The sequence below is a fragment of the Sphaerodactylus townsendi genome, linkage group LG10, assembly GCF_021028975.2.
Source record: "Sphaerodactylus townsendi isolate TG3544 linkage group LG10, MPM_Stown_v2.3, whole genome shotgun sequence".
Classification (NCBI taxonomy): Eukaryota; Metazoa; Chordata; class Lepidosauria; order Squamata; family Sphaerodactylidae; genus Sphaerodactylus; species Sphaerodactylus townsendi.
The window spans coordinates 33,197,012-33,211,100 of record NC_059434.1 but is presented as its reverse complement, the minus strand read 5'-3'; the positions used below and the strand labels follow the sequence as shown (position 1 = coordinate 33,211,100).

The 14,089-nt window shown below is 40.7% G+C and overlaps 1 long non-coding RNA gene across 1 annotated transcript in view; it reads right to left on the bottom strand.

Moving 5' to 3' along the window:
- Positions 1-3,115: 3,115 nt before the first annotated feature.
- The window catches only part of LOC125439725, a 29,802-nt gene continuing 18,828 nt past the window's right edge, over positions 3,116-14,089 (bottom strand). Inside the window, exons 2-3 of the long non-coding RNA XR_007245571.1 lie at positions 5,801-5,911; positions 3,116-3,213 (exon numbers count right to left, since the gene is read on the bottom strand). This is a non-coding gene — a long non-coding RNA (uncharacterized LOC125439725). The remainder of the gene's footprint in view (positions 3,214-5,800; positions 5,912-14,089) is intronic.

The window sequence follows — 14,089 nt, the reverse complement described above, 5'->3', positions numbered from 1 at the left end:
CTTTAGGAGACTCTTGTGATGATACCACCCAGGTTTGGTAAAGTTTGGTTCAGGGTGTCCAAAGTTATGGACCCTCAAAGGTGTAGCCCGCATCTCCTATTAGCTCCCATTGGAAACAATGCGGGATGGGGTCACCCCCTTTGGAAGTCCATAACTTTGGACTCCCTGAACCAAACCTCATCTAACTTGGGTGGTATCATCAGGAGAGTCTCCCGAAACATCTCTAAAATTTTGGTGCTGTTAGCCTAAAAACCACTCCCCCTGTAGGCCAAAAACTGAAAAAACACTAAAAATACCAAACCCCCCCCCAATAACCTACAATTTTTGTGCCCCCCACAAGGGGGCACCCGGTGCAACGCAACCCCCCCTTCCCCTGGTAGCTTCATCTCTGCCCCAGGGTACAGATAGTTTTGTGCACATGCTGGTGATAAGACTTCTGCAAGACAGTGTTTTATGGCATTATTCTGACTAAGGGTATAATCCCCAAAGATAAGCATTAATGTACACTGAAACTGGATTTTAGAATATACAACAATGTAATCTATTATTAAATATTATTTTTGTGTATGAACAGAAGAACATAAGAGCTTAGTTGGATCAGACCAGAAGTCAACCTAATCCAGAATTCTGTTCATGCAATGGGCAGCCAGCTGCGCCTTGGTAGCCCATGAGCAGGGTGACTGCAACAGCACCTTCTCAATGCTGCTCCCAAGTAACTGACATAAAGATACATAATGCCTCTGATACTGGAGGAAGTAGATATCCATTATAACTGGCAGTCATTGATAGTCATGAATTTATCCACTCTCCTTTCAAAGCCTCTCAAGTTCATGGGCAGCACACCCTCTAGCAGCAAATTCCTGTAACTATGCATTTTGTAAAGTGTACTGTTTTCTGTCCTCAGTCTCCCACCTTAAGCTTTTATGGATGACCCTAGGTTCTAGTGCTATAGGAGAGGGAGAAAAATTCCCTTGACATGGTACACAATTGTGTAGTTGTCTATAATGTCTTCACATACCTTTTTTCTAAGCTGAACAGCCCTAAGCATTTTAACCAGCTAGAGTAACTCTATATACAGAAGTTGCTCTAGCCCCCTGATCATTTCAGTTGTTCTCTTCTGCACCTTTTCAATCTCTACAATATGTTTTTAGGTGCATATTAATGTGTGATCTGAATTCCATTTTCCCATTGCCTCAGACAGCAGGAATTTCAATATTTTATATCTGAATGATGTTTAAAAGGGCTTTAGTACTTTTCATATTGCTTATAAAAATCAAAGCAAATCAGAATAAACAAAAGAGTGGAGTTAGAAAGCTGTGCAGAAAGGTTCCAAATAGACAATGGAAGGGCTTATGGGATCACAAATAATTACAAAGCGCGTGGCTTACCTGATTTACATCTGGGGAAGTATTTATGCCATCACACGATACCTGAGGATAAGAAGATTCAGATGAAAGTATGGTACTTTTGATTGTTTTTCTTTACATTGCTGGAATACCAAGTATCTTCTCATGCATATGCTGCTTATCCATGGCTTAAATTGATTGGCAGACACTGTTCTGTGAATCCATCAGATATCCACAGGGAGGACTACTTAATCCTTTATATGGCATGTTTGGCAAATCTAGGTCATCTTTCAGTATTAAAATGTTGCTCAGATGTGCATACAGCTTGTCTGTGTACCTAACTGCTGAGTGTGTGATATGGTATTCTTGACCTGAAGCTGCATTACAATGAAACCTCTTACAGCCACCAAAGGAAACCCAGTCATGTGTTCTAAGCTAGGAAATGAGGATCTTAGGGTATCCTTACCTATCAGATAGTACTAGAGCTGATAGCAACACCTAGAGGATTGTATGGAAGTAGGGGATGGAATTTATGGATTGTCAGGTTGCCACCTTAGTGTTAAATAGGGAGTTAGGATCACCACTGTCATTAATGACCATTTAATAAGTTTACACATTATACCAGGGGTAGGGAACCTGCGGCTCTCCAGATGTTCAGGAACTACAATTCCCATCAGCCCCTACCAGCATGGCCAATTGGCCATGCTGACAGAGGCTGATGGGAATTGTAGTTCCTGAACATCTGGAGAGCCGCAGGTTCCCTACCCCTGCATTATACAAAACAAAGATGAATAATTAAAAGTAAGGTTTCTGGAAACCAGATCCCAACATACTATGTACTACATCACCCAAATGAAGATTAAGAATTTGAGACAAATATGACTCAATAGGGTAACCCTAAACAGAGTTACAACCTTCTAAGTCAATTGACTTCCATTAACTTAGAATTACAAAACGCCATTTAGAAGAAGAAGAGTTTGGATTTATACCCCCTTTCTCTCCTATAAGGAGACTCAAAGGGGCTTATCATCTCATTTCCCTTCCCCCACACACAACAAACACCCTGTGTGATGGGTGGGGCTGAGAGAGCTCTGAAGAACTGTGATGAGCCCAAGGTCACCTAGCTGGCGTGTGTTGGAGTGCATAGGCTAATCTAGTTTCCCAGATAAGCCTCCACAGCTCAAGTGGCAGAGCAGGGAATCAAACCTGGTTCTCCAGATTAGAGTGCACCTACTATTAACCACTACGCCACTGCTGCTCCAGTTAGGATTTTACTGTGAGTGTGCTGTCTTAGTTGAGGTTTCTCATCACTCTAATTGTATTTCATATCCAATAATGAACACCTTCTTTAATAATATTGATTCAAATCATGATGCTGAGTATAAAATTGCATATCAGGAGAATTCATTAGAAGTTTTAAAAGTGAGTTGAATAAATGTGCCTCAGAGAATATATGTGATGCATTTGTAAAATATTTAAATTAGATCTGTAAAGTATTATGAGAAATCCACAAGAGACACACAATTAGGCAAACAAGCTTGATGAGGGCAGAAACACTGGACATATATTGTAGAAAAAATGTGTTACGTTGTTTACAGTAAAGAAAGGATGAGAAAGGGAATAAAAACAATATAAACAACTTTTATTCATGATTTTGATTAAATTTATTCATGTGAGGACAGCAGTTCACTATATCAAACTCTTTAGTTTAAGATCTTGACTTGCTTAAAGTATTGGTATTATCTAAATCCATGTGTCATTCTTCACATCCAGTACATGCATAAGATATTAGTGGAATCCTTTAGTGACCCTCTTTGCTTTTTTCCCTGAAGTTCCATTATACCTCAGGATCCACTTTAGTTGTCCTCTGCAAAAAATAAGAGTTTGGGAAGTCACCAACATGTCTTGCAGAACAACAGCAACAAAAACCCCAATCAAGACCCCCAGGTGACCAAAAACGGTGTTGCTGCAGTGATGCCCCACTGCTTCCAGTTGGCTTTTCAGTGGTGCAGGGAGAAAAAATGTTTTTAAAGACCTTTCCTCCACCAAAAAGCTCCCCATTGGGCTTATGCCACCCAAAAGGTGCCCTGGACATTGGTGTTGTGTATTGAGCTATTGAAGTTTCCGTAGTTGTGGGGATGATGTCAGCTGAGAGCATGATATTTAAGTGAGTGTATGCGTAGTTTTGCTCTCTCTGCCTGATATATTGCTGTGGAAGCTGTCAGTGTAAATAAACCTTGTTTTTTTATCTTGCTGCTCACCTGATGATTGAGACACAATGATTGAGGCATCCCAGGAGGCAAATTCAGGATGGCCCCTGGCCATGACTCAGAATGCCCCTGGTATGATGACAGAGCTGCCCACCAACAGATTTACCTCTCCACGAGATTAAGTACTCTGGAGAGGACAAATTCTCCAGTGTAGGGCCCCACTGCCTTAACAATTTCCTTCAGCCTCCCTCTTGATCGTGCTGTAAAGATCATAAATGAGCAAGGCTGTTAACAATAGAAATTGCTGGTCACCGGAAGTAATTGTATTCTCCTCTCAATTTTTAAAAAAATATATTTTTGTTTCCCCTTTCTACAGATATACAGCAACATAGTGGTGCAATTCTTTTATTGTATTAGAGCATTGCTGATAAGGCTGGCGTGTAAAAGCTGGCCATTTCCTGCAACAGAATGACTATGCAAAAAGGTTATACCCCCCCCCCCCCCCCGCACACACACACAAGTCAGAGACAGTTGAATTCTCTTCCCCCCTCCTTCAAAATGCAAAAGTTTTGAATGATAATTGAGCACTTTCAACGAGCAGATTCTAAAACGATAACCTGTCATTAGCCAAATGGGGAAAGTTATTTCATTTTTTTTAAATATTCAGCTGTATTCAATCACATGCCTTCCTAGAATTCTCTTTCAAATGTTGCACAACAACCTCAGAAACAAAACTACAAAAAATACAGTAAGGCTGTTTCCGCACAGCCCAATAACAGCACCCTAGGGACAGTAAAAACACCATCCCTGGGGAGCTGTTTGCACAGCAGGTGCTGCTGCATTGCAGCAGCGCTATGCTCGTGCCATCCAAGTAGTGCGAAAACACCACTTTTTCAAAAGCAGTGTCTTCCATCCGCTGACTTGGGAACAGCAGCGGGTGGAAGGCGGCGTTTCCCCACACACACACAGGCCTCAAATGGCTCTTACCTCCTGTCACCTTTCATCACATTGTGGAGGCCAGGGGACACGCCTCCTGGCCTCCAACTCCAGAGCTGTCACTCTTGCCACGGGGGCGTGTCCCCAGGCCTCCACAATGCGACGGAAGGTGATAGGAGGTAAGAGCCGTTTGGAAGCAGCACAGCCTGTGCAAGGGCTGTGCCATCGGCTGCACTTCCAGTGGGACCATCCATGCGAATGGTCCTGGGGGATTCATCGGCATGAACTATGCTGATGCACCCCCCGCTGAGCTTGCGGTGCAGAAACAGCCTAAGAGTTGTTCAACAGTGGAATCACCTGCCTAGAGAGGTGGTAAGCTCCTCTTCACAGGCATTCTTTAAGCAGTGACTGGACAAACACTTGTCAGGGTTGCTCTTGACTAATCTTGTATTAAGCAGATGAGATGGCCTGCATGGCCCCTTCCAACTCTATATTCTATGATTCTAAGAACCTTAGAGTTTCATGGGGTTCCACAAATATCTCTAATAGATACTTACTCATTTGTGAGTAAGATAGATACATTTTTTATTATTTTGGAAATATCTGCCTGACTATTTCATAAAAGCATAGAATAGACAATAAAAAACAAATATATAAACTAATAAAACCATGCTTACATAATATTTCAAAACAATTTTGACATCATAAAGATCAAATATCACATCAGATGCAGCCCTTAAGACCATCCAAATTTTATAAATATGAAAGCAGATTTCCAAGCCCCCAAGAAAAATCCCTTTCAAACTCTTGTCACTTTGCTTCTTTTCAGAAAGAGCTTTCCAAGCTATTTCACTAAGTCTGTTATTAAAATGTTGCAGTGTGTATATTTGATTAATGATATATATGTTTTTTTCTCACATGCTTTTTGAAGGTAATATATAACTGTATTGTAACAGAATTTTACCTAGGGTAAAATTTGAAATGTAAGGACTCATTTTGAGTGGGATGAATCCAAGAAATTTATGAATCAAATTTTATGGCTGTTGTCAACTACGCTGTGAACTGACAAGCAAATTTCCATCCATCATCTATAAAGTCCTTTATGTCTGTGCTCCTTCTTACACAGTGGACAATTTATTTTTGTCAATAGTGATTTCTGCTCACAGTTATTCCAGTGTTTAACTAAAGTGAGCTGCTGGCCTTTTATGACTTTTGCTTTAAAGCAAATCCCCTCACTGTGCAGCGGTTTGGGCTTTATGGTGTGCCCTCATAATTTTATTCTCATTGTTTAATGAAAAAAGTACTTACAAATCAGTCGTGCCTGATATTCAAAACTTCTTCTCTTTCACTATAGCTGCTCCATCTCAGTGATGTTAACCATGGAGCTTTGTTGTTCCTTACACCACCACTCCTTCCTTTCTGTTCCAGGGAGAGAGAAAAAATAATCTACCTGTTTCTGAGAGCCAACAAAATCCACCTAACCTTTTCCCAGCAGGATCAACACCTGCTAACAGCAGGGGGTGTTGCAGGCTAGCCTGTTACAGTTTGTCCTAATGGCAACTAATTTTTGGTATCATTCTTTCAGTAACCAGGTGAAATTTGGTGTTTGCTCCAACTTTAGTTCCTCCAGGGAACACCCCAACTAAGGAAATATGGTTACTGTTGCTACTTTAGCCTTCAAACAAATCAGAAATACTTATACCGCATCCTGCAACACTCATTTTCACAGGGCAGGAAAATAGATTGTTTCCTGTATGTTACAGAGTACAAACTGAATTGTCAGGGGCTTTGTGTGTTAATTTTTCTGACATAAGATGGCAGATGTTGAATGTTTTAGTGTTGCCTATCCTGAATTATCTTATTATTTTTCCAAGTTGTTCCTTCATCTCTTGGTATTTCATGTTCTTCCCCCTCTCAAATTGTCTGTGTTAGCAAGCTGAAGTCAGAATTTCAAAACATTTTGGTTTGATTTTTTTTTCCAGAAATGAGTTATAACAGAATGCTGTCATATCAGTGAGCACTGTCTTGTGTACAAACAAAAGCTGGAACATACTGTGTTAGCTGATATAGTTGCATGCCCTGTGGCTACAAAGACTGCAGAGTGAGGCACAAATAGTAAATACAGGAAATAGGTCATAAGAGCAGGCTAAGATAGTTCATTTTTGCTCAAGAGGTTAAACTACAAATGGATCCACTTGTTCTAATGCATGTTGTTTTGGATTTCTCAAGTTCAATGAGACGTTCCCAAATAAAGGTACATATGTGTGCAATGTTAATTTGTTTACTTGGAATTACATTCCACACAATGTAATGGGATTTACATTCTGGTAAATAAATTCAGCAAAACTCATAGCCAAATAAAATTGTCTAGAATTGGAGAAATCATGAAAGCAATGGGGCTATCTGCATGATGCAGAAAGATGAATGTGTCTGAAAAGAGAATGGGAGTCTGTAGTTCCTGTGAATATTTCCAGCCAGGAATATGGAAGCTCTTGTATTTGGGAAACTTACCATATATACTCGCATATAAGTTGAGGTTTTCAGCCTTTTTTTAGGCTGAAAAATGCCCCCCTCGACTTATACGTGAGTCCCACTTACCAGTAATTTTTGTGTGGTGTTCCCCCGGGCCCGTCTTCGCTCTGTCCTGCCTTCTTCTCTGCCGCCCCTCTTTCAGCCATTTTCTGGGCTTAGTTTTCTGCTTCGCTCTCTCATGCCGGCTGGCAGGCCCCCTCACTAACTCACCTTTTATTCCCTCCTCCCCCCCCCCACAGGCTCTAATGCTTAGTTTCAGAGAAGCTGCCTGTTGGGCAGCCTGTCTCTATGGTTTTGTTAAAAGGGCAATGCTCCAAAGATTGCTAAGCAACCTTTGGAGCATTGACCTTTTAAGAAAACCATAGAGACAGGCTGCCCAACAGGCAGCTTCTCTGAAACCAAGTCTTACAGCCTGCTGGGGGAAAGGAAAGAAAGGGTGAGTTAGTGACTGCTTTCTCTGCTTTGCTGTCTCCTCCCTTCTTCTTCTACCGCCCCCTTTCAGCCGCTTTCTGTGCTTCGTTCTCCTCTGCCTTTTCCTCTACCACCTCCCATCCTGTTCACCCTCCACAGTCCCTAGCATATTCCCTCTCCCCAGATCCACCTCACCACTCCTTAAAAAGCCTCCCAAAGGCTTCTGGGGCGCTCCTTTCCCCCAACTGTGGCTCCTTTGCCGGCTCAGCGCCCCACCTCCCCATGGTCCTTTCCCACCCTCGACTTATACACGAGTCAATAAGGTTTCCCAGTTCTTCAAGGCAAAATTAGGTGCCTCGACTTATATGCGGATCAACTTATACATGAGTATATACAGTATTTTTAAAGAAGATGTCCAATTTTATGAGGCCAGGAATTTCTGAATTTTTAGAAATGAAATTAATCAGAGAGAATATCCATTCCCTGCAAGGTCCTTACAGGCTAGTTTATCATGTAAGAGGTCCATTAGATGTATTGTAATAAAACAGTTCAGGCTATTTTATTACTGATGTTGTGCAGTTTCACAGTTACTTGCAAGCTAGGTTCTTTTGCTTCACTTTTTCTTCCTGAATACACAATTAACTGGTTTGCTGTTAGACCATTTCATTGCCCCAGTGATTGTGCAATTTTTATTTCAAAAAATTAATGTGCTGTAGTCTGAATGACATGTTTTAGACTGAATTACATGATTTAGACCAAAAAAAAAGGATTTCAAGGAAGGGAAGTGTGGAAGAAAGCACCAGTCATATGGAAGTAGGTGGTATTGGAAGAATAAATGAATGACACAAGGTTGAGGGAAGTAGGAACTCGTGGAAAAGACTAGAAATATAGAACAGCAAATGGAAACATTTTTTGCAGGTGAGCATTTACTTCTCCTTAGGGACTTAGTATATTCTAATATACTAGCATTTGGACATAGGAAGAACTGTACCCACATTTGCATTCCTCACAAGTAGGTTCAGCTGTATCTGTAATGCAGCTAAACCATTTTGAATTGCATCCTCAACGCTGCATTTCACTTGCCCTTTCTGCATGGGCCATGCGAGCGGGGGTCAACCGGCATAATCTATGGCAGTGGTCCAGCAGCCGGTAGTGTGCCCGCTGAATGGGATGCACTGCTCCTGGTGCCCTTTTACCTCCTTTCGGCTCCTGTCGCTCTGTGGACGCCTCTGGGGTCGGAGGCCAGGATTCATGTCCCCTGGCCTCCACAGAGCGACTGGAGCTGGCAGGAGGTAAAAGGGACATGGAGTGGCACAGGGAAAATGTTGGCTTCCGCACAATGCAGTTCACTCGGCACCGGTTGGAAGCCAGCGTTTTTGAGAAAATGCCATTGTAGGGGGGAAACAGTGGTGGCTGTGCGATCATTTCCCCCACAATGGTGTTTTTACTGGCCCCACATCGGTCTAAATGGCCCATGTGGAACGGACCACTGATTAGACCAACATTATCCCCAAATACACTCTGCCTCTGGAGACCTCTCCTTTCCAATTCATTCACAGAAGACGTATCACTTTTCTATCTTTGAACCCTTGAAAGCAAAACATTTTTGTTTTGAATCTAAGCCTCTCACCCAACTAGAATTGCCATATGCCTGCTAAAGACAAACTCTCTCTCTCCTCCCCTTTCTGTTGACCACTCACAGTCCAGTGAGGAGCAGGGGAAGGGGAGAGACAATGCAGAGAACACTGCTGACATTTTGACATGACTTCTGAGAAAGATCTGAAAGTAACATTGCTCCTTCCCCCATGATGTTCTAGAAACTGACAATATCTCTGTGGTATTTACAGTGTTGGAAATTCATGCAGAAAGAAAATTCATGCAGTGTTGGAAATTCATGCAGAAAGAAAATTCATGCAGTGTTGGACATTCATGCAGAAGAAGCCATCATTTCTTCATCTTCACCAGACAACAACAGTGCAGGTCTGAGTTTGGCAGCCCTAATTTTTGCACAAGGCTCTAGTCTACAGCCTTCTACAGTACTGCCCATGTATTGTAAGCTGCAGTCATTGACACAAATAAGATAATTTTTCCCTCCTAATTGAATAGTTTGGACTATGTGTTTCCTCAGTGGTCAGAGCCTCACTCAAACTCTTTGGTCTTTTGTCACCCTACCTCTTGATAGGATATACCTTGCACAATGTTTGAACTGTTGGAATAACTGGATGTTGGCATGAGATTCTAGTCCTGGTTATTAGTGCTTCATATTATTTTGACCACTTGAGTTTTTTCATTTTCTAGCATGAATATTTGTATTTTTGCTGTCAATTCTGTTTCTGTTTTCATTTTGAGAATATGGATAGTATTTCCTCCAAGCTTGTTTCTGATAGGTACTGTTCAGATTAGGGACATTCTTTTAAATTGAGTATTAACCAGCATTTCCTCTTGCCCAGGATTGACAGGATGTGGAAAAGGGGCTTTCTTCTTTACAGTTAGGATGCCTTAGTGTGGATTTTGGCTCAGTTTGAAAAATAAATAAACAACATCTAGACTGATATGTCTAGACTACACAAGATAGTAAATCCACACTGAGCTATTAGTGGCAAATTGTGTGAAAGAACAAAGACTGCTGAATTTAGAATAACCTACAAATATGAAGTTTGGAAAAATCCTTTTGATATTCCTCCCTTGAAAGAGTATAACTACAAATATTATTATTATTATTATTATTATTATTATTATTATTATTATTATTATTATTATTATTATTATTATTATTATTATTATTATTATGGTAGAGTTCACAGCTGCCAGGTCTTTAGCTGGCTGTTGGCCTTTCCTTACAATTTGAGCCTCACTCAGAGGCCTAGGAAATTGTAATGTATCGGCGAAGCATTCTTGCGGATCCCAGCAGGCTCCCTTCTGAATTTGATAGATGTTAATTTTCTCAATTTGAAGATGTTTCAAGTTCTGCCCTAGTGTTTTCAGAATGGCGCCCAGCATGCCTATTACCACTGGGACGACCTCAGTTGGTTTGTGCCATAGATGCTGAAGCTTGATTTTCAAATTGTGGTATCTAGTGACCTTCTCATGTTCTTTTTCAATGACCCTTCTGTCACCGGGTACTGCTATGTTCATGATGGTCACTTTCTTGTCCTCGATCACGGTGATGTCTGGTGTATTGTGTTTCAACATTTTGTCATTTTGAATTTGAAAGTACCACAGGATCTTGACCTTTTCATTTTCCATTACTTTCTCTGGACAATGTTCCCACAAGTTCTTAACTGATTTTATGTTGTAATTCTTGCATACATTCCAGTGGATCATCTTGGCCACTGAGCTGTGCCTCTGTTTATACTCAGTCTGGGCAATCTTTTTGCAGCAGCTGAGGAAATGATCTACAGATTCTTGACACAATCTTCACTTTTGGAACATCCGGGGATTGTTCGATTCTGGTCTTGATCGAATTTATTCTAATGGCTTGCTCTTGAGCGGCTAAAATCAGGGATTCAGTTTCCTTTTTCACACTTCCAGTTGTTAACCACAGCCAGGTCTTTTCATTGTCCACCTTGCTCTTGATCTTCTCAAGAAATTGGCCATTCAGAGCTTTGATGTGCCAGCTTTCGGTCCTCATTTTAATTACATTTTTTCTGTATTCTTGTTTGGTTTTCTGGTCTTCAGCAAATGTCTGTTCTTCACCTCAATCAATGCCTGTTCTTGACTTTTATGCACATAATCAGCCACACATGTTTCTCCTCTTCCACTGTTTGCTTTACTTGCAGTAAGCCTCTGCCACCAGATCTCCGGGGAAGGTATAATCTATCAGTATCACTGCAAGTGTTGATGGCCTTGATTGTATTCCCACCATTTAATTTAGATTTCAAAATTTTCCTGACTCTCTGGCTGTATTCTCTGCTGACTACAGTCTTCACTTGCCCGTGCTTGCTGTTATCCAACTGTAAAATGCCCAATGTATTTATAAGCTGCCTCTTGGTTTCACTTGATGAGTTGGCCATCAGGCATTTCTTTGCATCACTCTCAGTGACCTTGCCCCTCTTTATTGCCATAGTGGCGCACTTTTCCAGGCCACATTCCATTGAAATGTCTGTGCTGAAAATTCAAACTGTGTTTACTAGTGACTGGATGCCTGTGTCTGATTTCCCGTACAACTTCAATCATCCATGTACAGCAAATGTGAGTTTTTCCCCCGAGTCTTTTCCCATTTGATATCCCAACTATTTAAAATTACTGTTAGTGGGATCATGGCAATGATAAACAGTGAATCACCTTGGAAAATTCCTCGCTTAATGTTGACAGTTCAGACGTTTTATTTCCAACTGTTCAGTTCAATTTTCTACTGCCTCATCGCTTTTTCAATGAATACTCAAATTATGCCAATTCTTTCCAAGAATTTCATGATCCAACTATGGGGCAGTGAGTCAAATGCCTTCTTGTAATCGATCCAGTAACCATATGCAAATTTGTTCTTCGATTTTTGCAGTTTGTCTATCAAGAGTTGATCTTTTGTACGCTGCTCCTTCTTTTGTTCCCTTTTTGCTCCACCAACAGGATGTTATTTGCTTCCAAGTAGTCCATGAGGTTATCTGCTATTATGCCAGTGAGCAGTGTGAGCATCATGGGCAAACATATTACTGGCCTGTAGTTTCCAGGTGTTGTCCTTTGGCTAGATCTTTCTGAATCAAGTATGTCTTCCCAGTTGTTAGCCATTCATTCATTTCACCATTTTGCATGGTTTCACTGAACTGCTTGGCCGTTGTCGGGTGCAAACTGTTTAGGTATTTGAGCCAGAAGCCATGCAATTGATCACATCCAGGTGCCGTCCAGTTTTTCACTTTCTTGCTTCGATTTGTTGTGTTGTTGTTGTTAATTGAACTTATCATACCGGCCACCCCCAAAGGTTTAAAAAACTTTGCAGTCTGAGGAAAATTTAGTTACACTGTAAATAAAGTTGTAGCTGAATTATGTGTCAGGTAAAATTTCAGAAGAAATTTGAGTTGTGTGATTGGAATATGGGGCACAAAATCAGCATTCCTCTTTAGCAAACCCTTAACATGTAGTTTATTTTTTGTTTTAATTTTTTTGGCCAATCAAAGTATATGTTTTACTTTGAAACTAGCAGTATCCTTTCCATAACACTGGTTACAAATGGTTAGATTCAGGGTTCAGAATCTGCACAGCATCACTGTGGGACTTAGGGAAAGATGTATGTTGCACATATTAATGCACAATGAAGGCTAATGCAAAAGGATTCCTTGCTTTGACATTATTAAGTTTGGAAAATCTTCAATAGAATTGCCTGTCACTGCTTTTTTTGTCAAAGGATTTTCTTTTGAGTTAGAAAAGTAATAAGAAGAATATTTCTAGGGGTGGATTGTCTGCTGGTGGAAGTTCATTTTGAAGGCACTTAACGATCCAAACATTTTTGTCTTGGTCTCCTCCCCCATCTTGAAGCTCAAAATTAAGGTCATTAATTCTGGATGTCAAGTTAGAAAAGGCAGATCAGTCCACTCCTGAAGATAATTGAGTTCTTTGTGCTTTTCACCTCTAGATTCCTAGCATATTTCTTGAAGGAAATCTTGATGTCTTTTCAGTGCTGTCCTTTCTTTCACCCTTATTCTTCTGTGTTGAAGGTTATACAGCTAAAGTGTGCACTTCATCTACCAGTAGGGCTCTTTATGTCTTGTGTCATTGTTTGAAATCATAGGATTGTATTATGGAAAGATAGTTATGTTTTCAAAATTGATTTGAGGTGTGATTATTACCAGCAGATTAGGATATATGGACTTCCTTACATAGTAAAATAAGTGTAACTTTTTCTGTTAAGCAAAAAAAGGTAACCGTTTGTTGTTGAAGACACCATTATTTATAGAAAATTGCATTCTTTTTATGGAACTGTTAAAATTAGAGAATGGCTTGAATCTGCTTGTTGGTATCACTATTTCTGAATTTCTAGTATGGAAATGCATTCCTTAAAACCTAATTTTAAGTCCAAAAGTAACCTGGATTCCCTAATCAGAACTTGTATCCAACAATGGTTTTAGGTAACTGTGTGACTCAATTATTTACAGGTTTTCTGTGTGCATGCGCTGTCAAGTTACAGGTGACTTGACTGCCTCAACATCATGATCCTTGTGTTCCTTGGAGGTTGACCATCCATATACTAACCAGGGTTGACTCTGCTTAGCTTCTGAGAGCTGACAAGATCAGACTACCCTGTGGTTGCCTATTTCAGGTATTTGCAGGTTTCTCTCATAAATAGACTTTCTGCACAAATTTCTGGAGTCTTCCATATCAGTTTCATGTAGAGTTGCCAACCTCAAGATGGGGCCTGGAATCTTCCAGAAATGTACATCTTATCTCCAGACAACAGAAATCAGTTCTCCAGGTTAGAAATGGCACATTATTGGGTAGACACTGTGGTATCATATTTCTGAATGAGTTTCTGTCCTCCCCAAGCTCTGCCATCCCCAGGCACCCTTCCCCGATCTCCAAGAGTTGCATTGTAGATTGATTCTGTCACTGTGGTGGCATAAATAGTGTTTTGTTGCTGCTGTAGCCAAAACATTGTGCTAGACCAGGGGTAGGGAACCTGCGGCTCTCCAGATGTTCAGGAACTACAATTCCCATCAGCCCCTA